Below are 16,646 nucleotides of genomic sequence, written 5' to 3' on the forward strand. Positions count from 1 at the left end.
AGGTGATGGGTCTGGTCACAAAGGAGCAGGATTCCCCTAAAGTCTGGTGTTCAACCCTGGCGGTCACAAAGCTAAAGAAAGGTGATCAGCTCAAAATGCAGTATTACAGGCAAACCGCAGCTAGACAACAGAACTTGTCTATTTTGGCATCAAACACTTCCAAATATTTCCAAAACACATTGAAACAACAGAATTATACCAAGTGGAATTCCAAGTATTGGTTACCAGGGTAAGATTAGACTCTAAAGCTTATCTAAATAACCCCCCCTATTCTTAATGACACTGCACAACATCTGTTAATGCTAAGCTACAAGGAATTTCCACCCAAACTAGTTCAGTGCGCTTTACTTTTGACTTCCTGTTGACAAGAGGTAATATACCACTATTAAATAAAAACACACACTTCATGACATTAATGACAAAAGCAAATGACAGGTCTTCCTTTCTGACCACATGAAGGCTTTCGGTAACTGTAGCATTTACTAAGTAAAAAGGAATTGAGCTTTTGGGAGGTCAGACAGGTTGATAACTTGGCTAACTGTCTCAGCTGAAACAGGAATAGGAAGTCAGATGTAACAATTTGCCTTTGACACAGAAAAAATGTTTATTTTTGTTAATCTCATAACAAAACCTTGGGATATGTTAACTCCTTGAGCTGGAATGTTTACAGTTTAGACACGGCATCTTCAGAAGATATTTGTGACATTGGCCTGTTCTAACACCAAGAATTTTTAGAAGATACCTGTAAAGACGTATTGTTAAAGTGAAAGCAATGGAACGTTATTTGGCAGAGGGACCAACTTTATCTGTTTGTTCATAGTACATACTCTCCTTCTAAGAAGAAACTACCTGGGCTGTCGGGCTCCTCTGGATGGAGATGGCTCCTTTTCCAGAGCAGCCAAAGCTGCGTCTAGAGCAAGCAGCGTCCTGACTGCAAGGCAAGCAGGTCAAGGCAAGTGGAGACATGACCCAACGCCAGGCCTTGAAAGTGACAGCGAGAAACTTCTTAGGGCCATGGGAAGTGTGAGGAGTTTGCTAGAAGCCAAAGAACAACTCAGCCGACTGAAACAATGAAATTGATCCCCCACTGAATTCTGCAAAAATACCATGCGCTAAAAAAAAAATTACTGAATGCCATATATTGAAAAAGAAACCCCACATATTTAGGTATTTATTTTTAGAAGGCATGATCTGAGGAACATTTTTTCAGTGCTTGCAATAAGATGATACCTTTAACATCTCTGTCATTTCATGCTGTCAGTCCAGTAAAACTGCCAACTTGCAAGATTATGTTCCTACAGTCTTGTTTACTGCTACCATCAAAAAGCACTTTCACACAACTTTAGATTTACATCATCAGGAATTTTGTTTTGTAAAAATTTTAGTGTGAACGAACAGTGCATAAAACTAACAAGTATGTTTTCATTTGCCCCTATCTAATCTTACAGTCAAATACGCTGTGCATTATTATAGAAGAAACACGCCGTTCAAGGTAACCAAGATAAAACAGGTGAAACACTGAAAACTGCCCTTGATCCAAACATGTCTCAATGACTTAGAAATCTGGGGACACACGCTACCCAGTGGTAACTTTTGAGTCTCAGCTACAAAGACATTCAGTTAATCAAAGACCAGATGTCAAATCTGAAGATTAGACCTTGGGGAAGTCACTATCACTAATATAGCATTTTCCATTATGAAAACAACACGGATAGCTAGTGACTATACTGGAGTTTGACAAGAAACAATACAGTCATTAAGAAGAAATAGCAGAGATTTGGACCTGGACATGAGCAGGTTGTTTTGAAACTAAACACATCCATTTACTGAAGTAACTACTACTGCTTCTCACAACTGGTTATTAAACTAATTGGAGTGTATCCCTAAACCACTCCTCTGCCAGTTCCTCAATAACCCGACTAAAGTCAGCTGCAACCGGAGATGAGGAAAGGACAGAACGAGTCCCAGCTCTGGCGAGATCTGCAGAGGCAAAAAAGAGAAGAGACTCCAGAAACAATCCCCTGACTGAGCTCCTCTCTGCCCGTCCTCTCAATATCCACATTTGCTCTCCCTCTTTTCCAGACCACACACAGGAAGAGCAACGAGCTCAGCATGCAGGGAGGCAGCTCCTGGGAAGGGGTCTCATGCAGGCGATTCCTTCCACGTTGCCTGCTGCCCCAGCGCGGAGGAGCCCCATGGTGCCCACCCCATCAATCAGGATGTGAATATAGGGCATCTCTAACCTCTGACAGGCCTCACATACACGCTACTCAACAGAAGTTGCAAACTACGCTGGAATAACAATAATAGCTTCAACTACAATTAGTGTTAACGCTCTTGACTAACTTTAACAGCTATGTATTTTTAAATCACCTATATATTCCCACTTTTATAAATAAACATTTTTAACAGAGCATGATCTGTTTTGCTCTGCATCTTATTAACTAGGTAAGACAAATATGACATTTTCTTAAACGTGAGTCAAAAAGCTTTGCAGCAGCTCGGCTGATGGCACTGTCTATCACGCGACCCAATATTGTCTCATTGCTGCCCTGCACTCTCCCACCTGACTTTCTGCATCCACCTTCACTCGCTGTGTTTCAGGCTGTAGACGCTCACAAGAAGGTTTTTTGCCTGTACAGTGTCAAGCACAGGGAACACAGTTAGTTTCTCAAGGGCTCCATACAATTCCTTAGAAATACAGATGCTACTATAAGGCATATAATAAAGCAGAAGCGTACATCAAATGCAGTTAGAGGTCTGCATTCATCATTCCCTCACTTCAATTCAAAATTTCAACCTTCATTACAGAAATAATTTCAAAGGAGAACAGCAACCTGTGAACATACAAGATTTCAGCCTCCAGAGCCTTAGTATCTGTTAACAACTGGCTCGTCTCTACATGATCTTAACCATGAAGTTGAAGCCTTGCCAGTAGGAGTGCTCCAATGGACCTGCTTATGTGTGCAAAGATAAGCAACCAGGACCAGTTGAAAGAAGCTGCCCCACCTCCAGAAAAATTAGTATCTAGAACACAGCACTGGAGGAACTCATAGACTTACTATACTAAAGGGTGACAATCTTACAGAAACCTTTCTGAAGTTATCTTTCTGCTAGATGGTCTTTTAATTATGAGCATGACAACTAACGCCCCTCAAATAGGCATTTTGTCCTTGTTATTAAGGAATTATGAAAACAAGGTACAGCAAGAATTCTCAACTCCTTCTCCAATCCTCTCCCCACAACTGCATGTTTCCTTCATTTGTTGGCCTGTCCTCCCAAAATGTGGGAAGTTAAGTCAACAAGGGGGTTGAAACTGGTAAAGCCATGTACACTGCTTGGGTATTTGCAATAAAAACATTGACCAATTCAAAAAACACATGTCCTTAAAGTAGTATTGGCTAAACTATATATATATATATATGTGGCTTTTTACTCCACTCCAGGCAAAGGGCATGATTGCCTTTACCACAAATCCTCCCCGGAGACTGTGATGGAGATCCTCCACCACTGAACCCATCAGTGGAAGTGTGAAGAGGTCAGGAGGGTGCAAGACTGCATCCTCTCCGTCGTGCAAAACTTCAACAAGCAAGTTACTGCTGTCCCGGTGGATGTCATCTTAACCATACAATGGATAAACCCCATTGTGAAGGGTTCCAGGATGCGTGGTTAGAGCTGAGGGTCTGCTGCTCTGAAAAAGCTTCAAGTGAGTGCAATGGTAAATAGCCCACAGGATCAGCCCACAGGACTACATCTTTGTAAACTTCTTTTTTTGAAGGGGGGAAGACCAGCTTGTTTTCCTTCATCATCTCCTCACCTCCACCCATCAGAATGCTTACAAAATTAAGCACAGGCAGAACACACAAACTTTTCCATCTACTGCTCAGACATAACCAGTGTCAGCCTCCATGTCACAGCTTCTACTTAATCCTGGAATTTTCTTTGCATGCAAATAATTAGCCTATATACTAGCTGTCGTGAAATGTGTTTTTCCTTCTATGTACATAGGGGTGTAGAGCATGCAATTTTGAATGATTTGTGGCTGTATATACATAAGCAAGGAATTCACCCCCAAGTCACAGCAACACATAGGACATAAAAGCATAAATAGAGGTAGCCTTGAAGGACTCGTTTCAATTCCTGAACACAGAGATACAGCTCTTCGGTTGCAATGTTTTTTTCCTTTTTTGCAAACATATAGAGCACGTAAACATTTTCAGTTCTGCACATTTACTCCTTGGCAGTATGAAGATACAATAGTTTCTATAACCAAACACAAATATCAAAGCTTCCGTCAGACACCCAGACAGCGTCCACTCTTTGAGTGATGACTCACATCTTATACTTTCCCTCCTCTCCTCATTATTACAGCAAAGTGAATGGCAGAAAAGCTTGCAACAGACACAAATACCAACATTCTAAATTAAAAGGGAGAAACATGAGCCTGACACTAAAATGGTATTTTCTTTCCTTCTAGTGAAAAGTAATTCTGTACTCTGCCTCCTAATCAGCATCTCTCGTCTCTCCTTCAGACAAAAAGCACGTAGAACAGCTCCACATGATGGCTGTGTCTACAACAAGCTCTAGCGCACAGGAAGAAGCCCCACACAGGGGATGTGTTCTAGCATGCACAAACTCACGCTCACAAGCTGGACTCTTCCACAGTAACATGCTGGCTATGGTTTCCATGAACAGCACGTCTTGACTTCACCGACTTCACTGATAACAGCTCCAGACCAACACCAAAAAATAAACCTCATCAAGTCCCAATTCTGGAGCCACACAATAGTCCCACTCTGACTCACCCAACTGCCCTTATTTATGGTCTTTGAAGTCTGTCAGACAGGTACAGAATTTCTCGTTAGGTTTTATATAAACATAATTTAAACAAACAGTCCCTTGACTACAGCATGTCTGGGACTGCCTTACTTCAGAGAGGTTAACCATCCTGTAGCAGTAACTAGATTCACATGTCCCAGATGGCTTTGTCTGGTGCTGGCTGGCTTTGGGACTCCGGAGGTACTGACTCACTTGGAAACACGAGGCACAAGGATGCTTGTAGGTCCTGTAGTCAGTAGCCCAAACTCCACCAAAGTCAAAACTACTTGCAGACACCAAGGACATTCAAAGAATCAGCTAAACTGATGGCATTTCTAATTACAGATTATGGATTTTCCCATGGAGGCTGAGAAGATTCACCTAGAAATACAATAAAAAAGCACCTAGGTCTTGCCCAACCCACAATATTTTTTCTGTATTAAAATAGAATAAGAGGAACAAGAAATGGGGAACATTTATGTCATTGTGTGCAAGTAGCAACACATACAAAGAGATCTAAGAAACTGCATCATGTGTTTGATACAGCTACATTTTTTACTTGAAATTGTGTTTGCAATGCAGTTAACCTAGCTGTGCTCTCAAGCCTAGAAATTTCCACTCAGCACTTCTGCTCCTCCCTGGAAGACTAAGAGTTGGAAAAGTCCCACTTCAGTAGGAAGTGAAGGATGAGGTCCTTTGTAATTTGAGATACTATCTTTTTTTTATGAGTGTTTTAGTATCTGCTAGCAATGATCTACTTTACGAGTGTAATGCCCACTCAGTTCCCACTGAGCTGAAATCATTTACAACAGACACAGAGAAAGATTACTGAACACTATTTTCTTACTGGTCAGCACAAAGTTATTTGGCGCAAGCATCTCCGTAAATATTTGTCCAAGACTGGGTAAATTTGCAGTGTACGATGGCCCTCAGACCTGTACTTCCCTCTATCAAGGTAGAAGGCTCATAGTCTAGCGCTGGAGCTCAGCTGTGCTTCAGCAGAAATGCAAAATGCTAGAGGCTGAGCTTCGTATCACTGCTGTCTTTCCCTTTGGATCTGTTCTTTTTTGTTTTGCTCAATGTTCCCCTCCACAAACAAAAAGAAGATTAATTTTGAGACGGAATGAATGTAAGGTTATTCCTGGCTGCTGGGTAATGAAGAGAATTTGTGAAGTGCATTACACGGGGCTGGGCTCTGGCATGGGGAAGCTAGAGAGAGAGGAGGGAACTGTTCCCACCTCCTGGCGAATACGCAGAGGAAGAGGACAGGGCCAGAACCATTTTCAGCCTCATGAAGCTGAAGGCAACGTCTGCTTTGCTATGTGCAAGGAGGTCCAATGGACTCAGTTCATAGCAAGACTGGCAGCCTGCCACAGTATTTTGTTCACGTGTGTTTGTGACATCCATGGGCCCAGAGCTGTAATTATGGTCTCAGATGTCACAGTACTACTAGCCCAGGAGATATTTATGGATCTGATACGTACAATCTATAGGCATGGTGCAGTTTCAGGCGCATTTGAGAAAACTCCCCACTCAAGAAGAGGGACAGCAAGTCTATACCAGTTTTTTTTGAGGTACATGTCAAAGCAATACACTCCACTGGGTCTCACCACTAAAAGTCACTGAAGGTCTGGACAGGGCTTGGACTCATACCATAGATACTATCAGAGGCATACTAATGAACTGGGAACCGGGTTACGTATTAGAGCTGCTTCTTTTCCTGTGAAGTGACTTGCTGCTTTTCACAGCTGCATTTTAAACTTAAAATGATAATTAGGACAAGTACGTACTTTCCTCCTCCACCAGAAGGGAAAGGCCAGATAACCACTTCCACGCTGGTTTTTTATTACTAAAAAGCTTATGAAGCATTTAGAGAATATAGTGGAATACATGAACCTAACTAGAGAGAAACAGCTCCATATTGTTTGCTATTTATATTATTAACTTTGCTCCAAAGTATACCACCACACAAACAAAATCACCAAAATGTCACCATCTGTGGCGAAGACGACTGTGACTATCAGTGAGGAGCACTCAGGATATAGTTCAGCATGGGGAACAGAAACTAAACCGGGTTGCCAAATGCTATTCCTACAAATAGTGGTGGTGGGGGGGGAGTTGTGTCATTGTATGAGCAGACAGCACTGTGTGTTAAATACCCTCATCGGACACTAAGATACGTGGAAGAAAAGGAGTCTGATTCTCATCATACCGGTTTGGCTCCGGAATAGCTCTAGTTGATTTTGAAGGAATACCTCCCACTTTACCACAGCTTCAGACACTCTGCAAACACATGCTTCTCAATTCATAATCTAAAGCATTACTTTCGGCAGCATAACTGCAGCCATCCCCTTATCAATGTGCTGTATTTTTTCCAATGTAGCTTATGTTCACTGAGGGAAGGGTTTCAGCCACTTTCATGCTACGACAACCCATACACCCACTCACACTCAGGCATAGACAAGTCCTAAACAGGACAAGAATCAGGTCAATATATTTGTTTTGGAAAATATTTAAGGGCAGGATTTTGAAACTTCTGTCTCCAGAAATACTGGTATCCCAAACCCAGTGCTTGCCCTTAACCAAGACCACTTGCCCTTCAGGCTGAGGGCAGCCAAACATATGTTGCTGTGCCTGCTCACAACCAGTTGGAAAGCTGCATGGGGGTATTTCAGTCACGGCCTGTATCTCTGCTAAAATTTACTTAAAAGCATTCAGTGTTGATTTACCAAGAGGATGGGAAGTCACCCTGTAATGCTTCCTTAACTATAGGCATCCTAAATATTTTACTACTTACAGTGCTCTCTGAAGGAAGATGTTTGATATTGCCGTATACAGTTAGGAAGCAGAATGCCTTTGTATTATTACAGAAAATAGAGAGCTTTATAATAAAACAGACTGAAACATCATCATTACTGAAGCAGCTTTGTACTGAGAAAGCCTTATGCTGAGAAAGCAGTGCAAACATACTAGTAAATGCAATTTTCTGTTCCTAGTGTAAAAAAATTTAAAAATGCAAACTGGAAAATATTGTATATTTAGTATGTGCTTATATAAACCACATAACTCTAAACCCTGATCAGAAGAGAAATGTACATTAACACATATAATACAGAGCAGTATATTTTTCCTTCCCGATACCAGCTGTACAAGACTGTGGCTGAAGAAATGCCTTTAAACCAGGAGGAAATCTCTGCATTTTAAACTCGGGCTCCCTCCAGCTTAATCAGATGTGTTTTCACACATGAAGGGAGTTCTTGTATTTAAACTAAAACAGATATATGACTGACAGTATGCCATCTTAGCAACTGCTTTCCACACAGATATGTCTCAATACTGAAGCATTTTCAAACACTTCACACAGATATTACTTTAAAACTTCCACTGAGAAAAGTATTTTCAGCCTTTTGGGAAGTACTTGATGTCTATTTGATTTTCTGTGCCTTTAACAGTCAGGACTCCAAGATTTCCTTTTGCCTCAGCTCTAAGCACCGCACACTTCAATTTTAGCCACAAATAACATTTGTTTTAGCTCTTTAATCATTCTGGTTCTTACCTTTTTTTTAGCTAAGCCTTCTCTACTTTCTTGCATTAGAAGCTAATGCTGGCATTCTGTTGTTTTCAGGGTATCCTTTGCTTTTAAGCAAAAAAAATGGACAGAAAGCTGTGTTCTGACATACCTTGAAAGGAGAGTAGCTCTCACTGCCAGCTGTGTGACTTTTCAGTAGCTGCACTCAGATTCCAGCGCTCCCAAGAAACCACGATGTCACAAACCCCTGAAGCTCGCAACCAGGAGCGGAGGCAGATTGCTCTCGCACGCCCTTCCTCTTCTCCGCGTATCTGACAGCTGTACACTTTTTAGGACGGCAGCAGGACTTGTCTCCCAGCCCCTTTGCCACTCCGATAAATCATCCCCTCCCTGCTATTAAGAGCACGCTGCCATTATATCTTAAAAGCACGTCACAGCTTGTATGCAGTAGCTGTGGGAAAGCTGCATTTATTTATACAGGAAGCTTGAGTACAGCACTTCCTACTTCCCATCCGACTCTCAATTCAACTGCAGGTGATTACTTAAACCCTGTCAGCTTCCAGCCGATGCACACCCGATGTTCTTATTTGGGTATCTGTGCTGCTTTTAATTATAACTCCCATCTGAGCCCTGACATGACAAAACCGAAAGGGACAAGACATTATAGATGCGACACTCATAAAAAAAAACCCTCCCCATTGCCATTTAACCTGTTTTGGGATAGCAGTTTGTATAGCAGCTGCCCTACCGGCAGATGATGTCTGAAACATTGCTGGCTTCTGCTTTATCTCCATATGTGAAAAATGTTGTCCAAAAGCAAAGTGATTTCTTCATGTTGGAGAGGAAGGAAGCAAAAATCTAAATTCATAAGTAAAGTATCAGTGTCATCCCAAATCTGAGTGCTTAATGATGATGGTGCTCAGCGTATTCTGCCAATACTAAATTTTGAGTCTTTCAGCTGGGCTTGTGTGCAAGAGGGGTTGGAAATACTGCAGTTCTGTACTCCAAACCTACAGGTGTGATTCACACCAGCCAAGCAGCAGGAGAAGGTATTATTGTGCCACTTGACACCAAACGCTCAAGAACTTTTCCTGCTGTAAGAAACGTACCGCACCCACAGATAAGAAGTACAGATATATCAGAGTGCAAGGGGTGCAGAAAAACAGAGGGATAAACAAGTATAGATGCTAATCTATAATTTTCTTTTTATGATGAAATAAGTTTACTTTGTACTTCATGCAATTAGCGCTGGCGTTCTGCCTTCAGGACTTTGCTGTGAAGCCTGATGTATAGGCATTTCTTCTGGGGCGTACAGAAGCTCACAGCTGAACTTTTAGTTATTTTCAGATAATTATACTGCATCAGTTTAATTTAAGGAAAAGGCAGAAAGCTCGTGCAACTTTAATTCAGCCTCCTTGCACCTATGCATTACAGCTTTCCTTGAATTATCATCACATACTCTTTTCCCCTTGGAATAAGTACAAACTTTATCCATCTATTTGACATTGGGTGTTACACATAATTTTGTGTCTGAGGAAGGAGGGAATAGTCACCAGGAAAAATATAGCCATTCCAACACGTGGAATCATGTTCATCCCTACAGTATTCATCAATAGGATTACAGTAGGATTAGGCAACCAAGAGCCATGTCACAGATATTGCCACTTGAGCTAGTAGAGCATTTCCCAGCAGTGGCAGACTTTTATCCTCAGCAGTGACCAATCCTAGAAGGTATTCAGGAAACACTTGGGACTCAGAGCTATTTTGCAAGCTGCAGAGCAGTAGTGAAAATGTGGAATTCCATGTCAAACTTCGCAATTAGAAAGAGAGTCTCCTTCAGCGGTTTGATTTTTATCCTCCATCTTCTGTCCTAGTACAAAATAGCTTAAGCCTCTATCACTGTCTTTTCACTACTTCCCCGCTCTTCTCCCTCCCTCTGTTCCAGCTCCTGTGTTTTCTTCCTGCAGCTGCTACCTTTGGTAGTCTGCCTCCATCACACAGGTACTTGTCAGGCCACAGATGAACTGCAGCAAGAAAAATCTTCCCACTCCCAGCTCCAGTGCTCAGCACCCCAGCACTTGAACAGCAAAAGGACAATTATCTCAAGGAGGAGGGTGGTGAGAGAGGGAGGATGAAGGAAATGAAGTCATCCGTGCAGGTGTAGGGAAAATGGCAGGGCAGCAGGATCAGAAGTAGAGCAGGGCAGCTGTCAGCAGCAAAGCAGCAAAAGTAGCATCTGGTTTGGTACTCGCTACTTGCTGGCACAACAAAACAAAAACAAGCATCACTGCAGTAGCCTCCATCAGTCAAGAGAAACAACTGCAAATAAAGGCCAATCATCTTTCCTTCAGATAAATGATGAGGGCAGCTTTTACCTAGGGAGGCTGTTCTTTTGAATTAAGAAAACTAGATTAGTCCATTAAAATGCAGATAAATTCTGGAAACTTCAGCTGCAAACATCAGATGATATTTCTATGTGGTTTCCTACTATGTATCTCTGTGCATGACAGCTACAATGTGACTGCACAAATGTGCAAAACTGCTTACAGCAAGATTAATTTCCCTTAAACATCACAAAATTGGTAAGGAACATCATGAATGTTTCTCAAGGCATTTAATTTTCTGCAAAATGTTAAGATGTGCTCGTTTCCAAGCACTCAGATTCTAGAGTATCAGATCCTAAAGCGTGGTCCCCAGATTTACATGCAGGACAATCACTTACTGATGCTCTGTGGACAGCTGGCTACTCCCCTGCTTCCATCTCCACTTCTGAGTTCACCCCTAATTCTGTGCTTTCCCAGGATCTCCGCAGCAAAGAGGAGCTGAAGGTGACGTGGCACCGTGCAAGAGCTCAGGGTAGAAGGAGATGATCAATACTGATGATTCTTTCCATTGCTGTCACCAAAAGGCATGAGCTGGACTGTTATGAGCTCTTCTGTCAAAATGACTTCTCTTCCAGCTATACCTCGAGCCCAGGTACTTCACCATTTCACAGAAGCACATCTTCGTGGCAAGCTAATTTTGTAGAGTGTTATGAGTCATGCTAAAATTGCTACCCAGCTCAAATCCCTGAAATCTCTTGACCCTGACTGATTGATTTCCTCTCTGAGACAACAAATAATTAAAAAGTACAAGTTCGGAATGTCACGCAATGCCAGTCAAGGCACAAGCTAGGCCCTCCCCATTTGCTTTTTTCTTTGGTAACAGTGATATAAAGCACAAAACTGAGAGGATCCAATTAATTTTTTTGACAGTCTTAACTGATGCTTTTATAAATTCAGGACTGGGGGAATGGCTGAGACTCTGAGATCATACATGCCAAAACACAACATCACCGTGAATTTTTAGTTGAGTTACTAGCCAAAGTAAGAATAAAGGTTGACATAGTTAATTACTAACATTGCTGTGTCATCCCTGCAGCTACTTGAAATAGTTATAAAATGACTAAGCCACTCTGGCATTAACTAAAATTACTAATCAATTTATGAGGTAGGTGGGTAAAAAAGTAATAGCATGACCACTGAAAAGACCTCTCACATCCCACAAATAGAATACCATTAACAGCTAGTGAAAACACTGGGTTAGTGTATAACTAACAGTTTCATTATAATTGTACATAAAGAATCAGGATTAGCTTGTGAAGGAAAAAAAGACATTTTCACTACCCTGATTCACAATTTTCAACTAATAAAAACCAAATACACTAAAAAATAATTGCTATCCATAGGTGTAAAGTAAAACCAGGTTTTGCAACAAGCTTTCTAAAACCAGAGCCTAAGTAAGAAAAGTGTATCTTTATCCACTTCACTTACTGTACTTGCAAATTATCCATTTTCCTATGCAAAAAAAAAAAAGTATTTGTATATGCAAGAAAGACAGTTTACTAAGAAAAATAGATACTAATATTTAACATAACCAATGCTGAAAACAGGACAGGAAGGTTTTTTGCACAGTGAGTGTACATATATTATCCGAAGTTGCAAGTATGATGCCCCTGATATCATGAGCTAAGAACAGTTTTCTTCAATGGGAACTATTTTAAAGGGGGATTCCACCATCCAAAGTCATTTGTGGTGCCTTCATAAACTTAATGCTTTAAAAAGAAGAATCTCTATTCAATATATGTATTTATATAATCACATCAGATATCAGTGCAAAAAATACAAAGTTATGTAATATTTTGCATGCAGACAAGCTTTACTCAGAATAGCTACAAGAAAATCACAATCACATCTTTTCCTGTTTAAATAACCCTATTGTTCTACAATTCTGACTTGGTATGCAAGTCACTCGCTGACAAACCAGGCTTGAAATCCTCATTATTCCCTTTAGCTAAAACATGATAAACTTTATTATAAGGTGTTTTGTATTGGAGTGAAATAAATCAAGTTATATTATTTTGAAATAATAGTATTTACAAATCTAAAGAGCTTTGTGTTTTACAGTAAAAAAGTGCGTGGGATGGCACACTGTCTCCTGAACATTTATAATCACTATGATCTCAAAACATGGATTTGTCTCGGACACAAAGAAAAGACATAGGTGACTTCCACCTATCCTGCTCTATGAGTAAGGCAAAGAGCAATATTCATTAAAATTTGTTGGCACAGCAGACCATCTCCAAACAAAACACAGTCATATGGCTTCCATAAGGCTTTATGTCTTCTCCATAGGTATTTTTTCCTGTGTTTACACTTTGAAGTACTTCCTGACATACTGGAAACTAGCTTTTGGTACTTGGTCCATACATAACAGCACTAGAGGAAAGAAACACACAGCCCCACCAGGAAACAGTGAGAAATCAGCCTGCTACCCCAGGTTTTGGGGTGCTTAGAAATCTCAGCTTAAACATCAAGGCTGATGGCTTTGACAGTACCAGAGTTCAGTGCAACTTGTCTTCTTGGGACCTCCAAGCATTAAGAGAAAGTATATTTGCCCCCATAGGAAATCACAGAATCACAGAATGGTTCGGGTTGGAAGGGACCTTAAAGATCACCTAGTTCCAACCCCCTGCCCTGGGCAGGGACACCTCCCACTAGACCAGGCTGCTCAAAGCCCCATCCAGCCTGCCTTGAACACCTCCAGGGATGGGGCATCCACAGCTTCCCTGGGCAACCTGTTCCAGTGCCTCACCACCCTGACATGAAAGGATTTCTTCCCGATATCCAATCTGAATCTACCCTCTTCCAGTTTGAGACCGTTACCGCTTGTCCTATCACTCCACTCCCTGATAAAGAGTCCCTGCCCATCCTTCCTGTAGGCCCACTTTAGGTACTGGAAGGCTGCAATAAGGTCTCCCTGGAGCCTTCTCTTCTCCAGGCTGAACAACCCCAACTCTCTCAGCCTGTCCTCATAGCAGAGGTGCTCCAGCCCTTTGATCATCTTCGTGGTCCTCTGCTGGAACCATTCCAACAGGTCCACGTCCTTCTTGTGTTGAGGACTCCAGAGCTGGACGCAGTGTTCCAGGTGGGGTCTCACCAGAGCAGAGCAGAGCAGAGCAGAGCAGAGCAGAGCAGAGGGGCAGAATCACCTCCCTTGACTTGCTGGCCACACTTCTTTTAATGCAGCCCAGGATGCGGTTGGCTTTCTGGGCTGCAAGTGCACATTGCCTGCTCATGCTGAGCTTCTCTTCAACCAGCACTGCCAAGTCCTTCTCCTCAGGGCTGCTCTCAAGCCACTCTCCACCCAACCTGTATTTGTGCCTGGGATTGCCATGACCCAGGTGCGGGATCTTGCACTTGGCCTGGGTGAACTTCATGAAGTTCGCACAGGCCCACCTCTCAAGCCTGTCAAGGTCCAGCTGGATAGCATCCCTTCCCTCCAGCGTGTCGACCGTGCCACACAGCTTGGTGTCATTGGCAAACTTGTTGAGGGTACACTCAATCCCACTGTCCATGTCACCAACAAAGATGTTAAACAGCACTGGACGCAGTACTGACCCCTAAGGAACGCAATCCTGCTGGCGGCAGAGCTCTCTATTGGTAATGCTGCCAGCAGTGGGGCCTTTTGCCACCAGCAACTGAACAGCTCTACATAAATTTTTAACTTCTGCTAACTCCTGTCTGTTGACTAGGTGCATGAAGAACTAGCTTGTGGAAAGAAAACAAGCTGAGTTGTTAGGAGTCTGCCATAAATGAAATGCTGATGAATTGCCACTGAAGAGCAAACATCCAGCCCAGGGGCAGCCAGTGCAGCACCCTCAGCCCAGTGCCCATCCTTGGCCACCTCTTTGCACTCAGACGCAGGGAAGAGACAGGTTACTGTCATCTTCCCCTTGACTTTCTCCTATGATGTGAGACACGTCAGTCATCGGTTCACAAAGCCGTCACATCCCTCCCTGCACACACTGTGAGCACAATCACAAACCCTCTGGATGGTAAGAAGAGCTGGCACATCAGTGACGTGACGGCACTACTTCTACTGACACAGCAGCAGAGAATGCAGGACACCTCTTGGGCTCAGAGGCTACCATATGCAAGCAGGTCCAGTTCCCCACCTGGACAGCACACGTAGCACCCTAAAGCAGCACCTCCTCATCAAACTCCTGGGAAAAAACAAAATAAAACCAAACACCTTGCCTTGCTCTCATGTTCATGTGTAACACATACAGATGTGGAGGTGCTCAATTTCTTCTGAGGATTAGGTAACAGGTGAGAATTTCTAGCTGCGAAAAGAGTAATATGTAAAGTAGCATCGAGGGGACCGTATTATCATAGAATCATAGAATGGTTCGGGTTAGAAAGGACCTTAAAGATCACCTAGTTCCAACACCCCTGCCATGGGCAGGAACACCTCCCACTAGACCAGGCTTCTCAAAGCCCCATCCAGCCTGGCCTGGAACACCTCCAGGGATGGGGCATCCACAGCTTCTCTGGGCAACCTGTTCCAGTGTCTCACCACCCTCACAGGAAAGAATTTCTTCCTGATACCTAAATCTCCCCTCTTCCAGTTTAAAACCGTTACCCCTCATTCTATCACTCCACTCCCTGATGAAGAGTCCCTCCCCATCTTTCCTGTAGGCCCACTTTAGGTACTGGAAGGCAGCTATAAGGTCTCCCCGGAGCCTTCTCTTCTCCAGGCTGAACAACCCCAACTCTCTCAGCCTGTCCTCATAGCAGAGGTGCTCCAGCCCTTTGATCATCTTTGTGGCTCTCCGCTGGACCCATTCCAACAAGTCCAATATTACATACACATGAAAGAGGAGACACTGAAGTTGTCCTCTTCTGCTCTCTCCTAAAGTAAGCACACATTTTTAACGAGTATATAAAGGTTGCATGGGAAAAACATAAGGCTCGGTTAAATTAATTTATTTTCTATTAACTGTGCTCACAGCTAGCTTCGGAGCATGGCACAGACTTTCAAGTATGCACAGATTTTTTTTTCCTTTTGACTCTGCGCCCAAAGTGACACAATCTGTTGACTTTTAACTAAGTGTTTTGGTAATGTACCTAGAATTGCAGTGATTCCAGACATCAGTATCACCATCATTAAAAACTGAGAGGGCAAAACCATCCTGGCAGCCAAGACAGGAAGCTTCCTTTGTAACAGAGGAGGTCACCAACCTGTCCTTGTCATGAGAAAAAAATGTGCACACTGTTTTCATTTCTCGAATTCTACTGCTTTTTCTGTCCTGCCTGAAGCTCTTAACTGCCCTTTTTTGGAAATATTAAGAGACAGCTTTACTCCTTCCAACCTAGGCCAGTTTCCTTGGTGATGGCTTTGCCTTCGCCTGGTGAGGCTCTATCTACAGGCTTAAAAGGTGGCTAGAATAGGGGGGCTTAATAATATATTTCAGCCCAGATCTTGTTGTTTTAACTATACCTTCTGGAGTTGGGGATGGGCAGGTCAGAGACGAGACAGAACTGAGGCACCTAATTTTATGCCTATAAAAACCAACAACAGGACTTCCACAGACATCTAACAGGCAAGACCAAGGTGTGGAGCTAAAGCATACCTTTGATTCGTGCCTTTTCTTTAGGTATGATACAGACTTAGCCTTTGAATAATTTAGGGTGAGAAATGGTTTCCAAGTTGAGAGGGATTACTCCAATGGACTGGTTATGCAGGGAAATGCTGGAACTGAAACACAGCCATATAGGAAAACCAAGAACTCGTCCCTCACTCCCAGCGTCCCTCTCTTTACTCGACTCCCCGGGAGGGTTCCCCACGCCATTCCCCTCATCTTTATAGTCTCCTTTCTCTATCCTACTTTACATCTCCCTAATTTATGTTGAGCCCAGATGTGAAAAGTTTTGTCCAGATCCACTTTTCTCCCTGTGGAATTTAATTATGTGGTTAG

General features: G+C 42.6%; 1 protein-coding gene across 3 annotated transcripts in view; it reads right to left on the reverse strand.

The window, feature by feature from the left end:
- Window positions 1-16,646, reverse strand: part of RNF144B (ring finger protein 144B) — a 93,931-nt gene that overhangs the window by 39,672 nt on the left and 37,613 nt on the right. Inside the window, exon 1 of one of the 3 annotated variants that reach the window (XM_074575827.1) lies at window positions 8,499-8,840. The exons of 1 other annotated variant lie outside the window; for it this stretch is intronic. The gene's annotated coding sequence lies outside the window, so the exon portion shown is untranslated. Of the gene's footprint in view, window positions 1-8,374; window positions 8,841-16,646 lie in introns of those variants that run through there. One more of the 3 variants, XM_074575828.1, reaches the window with a different exon arrangement.

Source organism: Larus michahellis, chromosome 2, assembly GCF_964199755.1.
Source record: "Larus michahellis chromosome 2, bLarMic1.1, whole genome shotgun sequence".
NCBI classification, from domain to species: Eukaryota; Metazoa; Chordata; class Aves; order Charadriiformes; family Laridae; genus Larus; species Larus michahellis.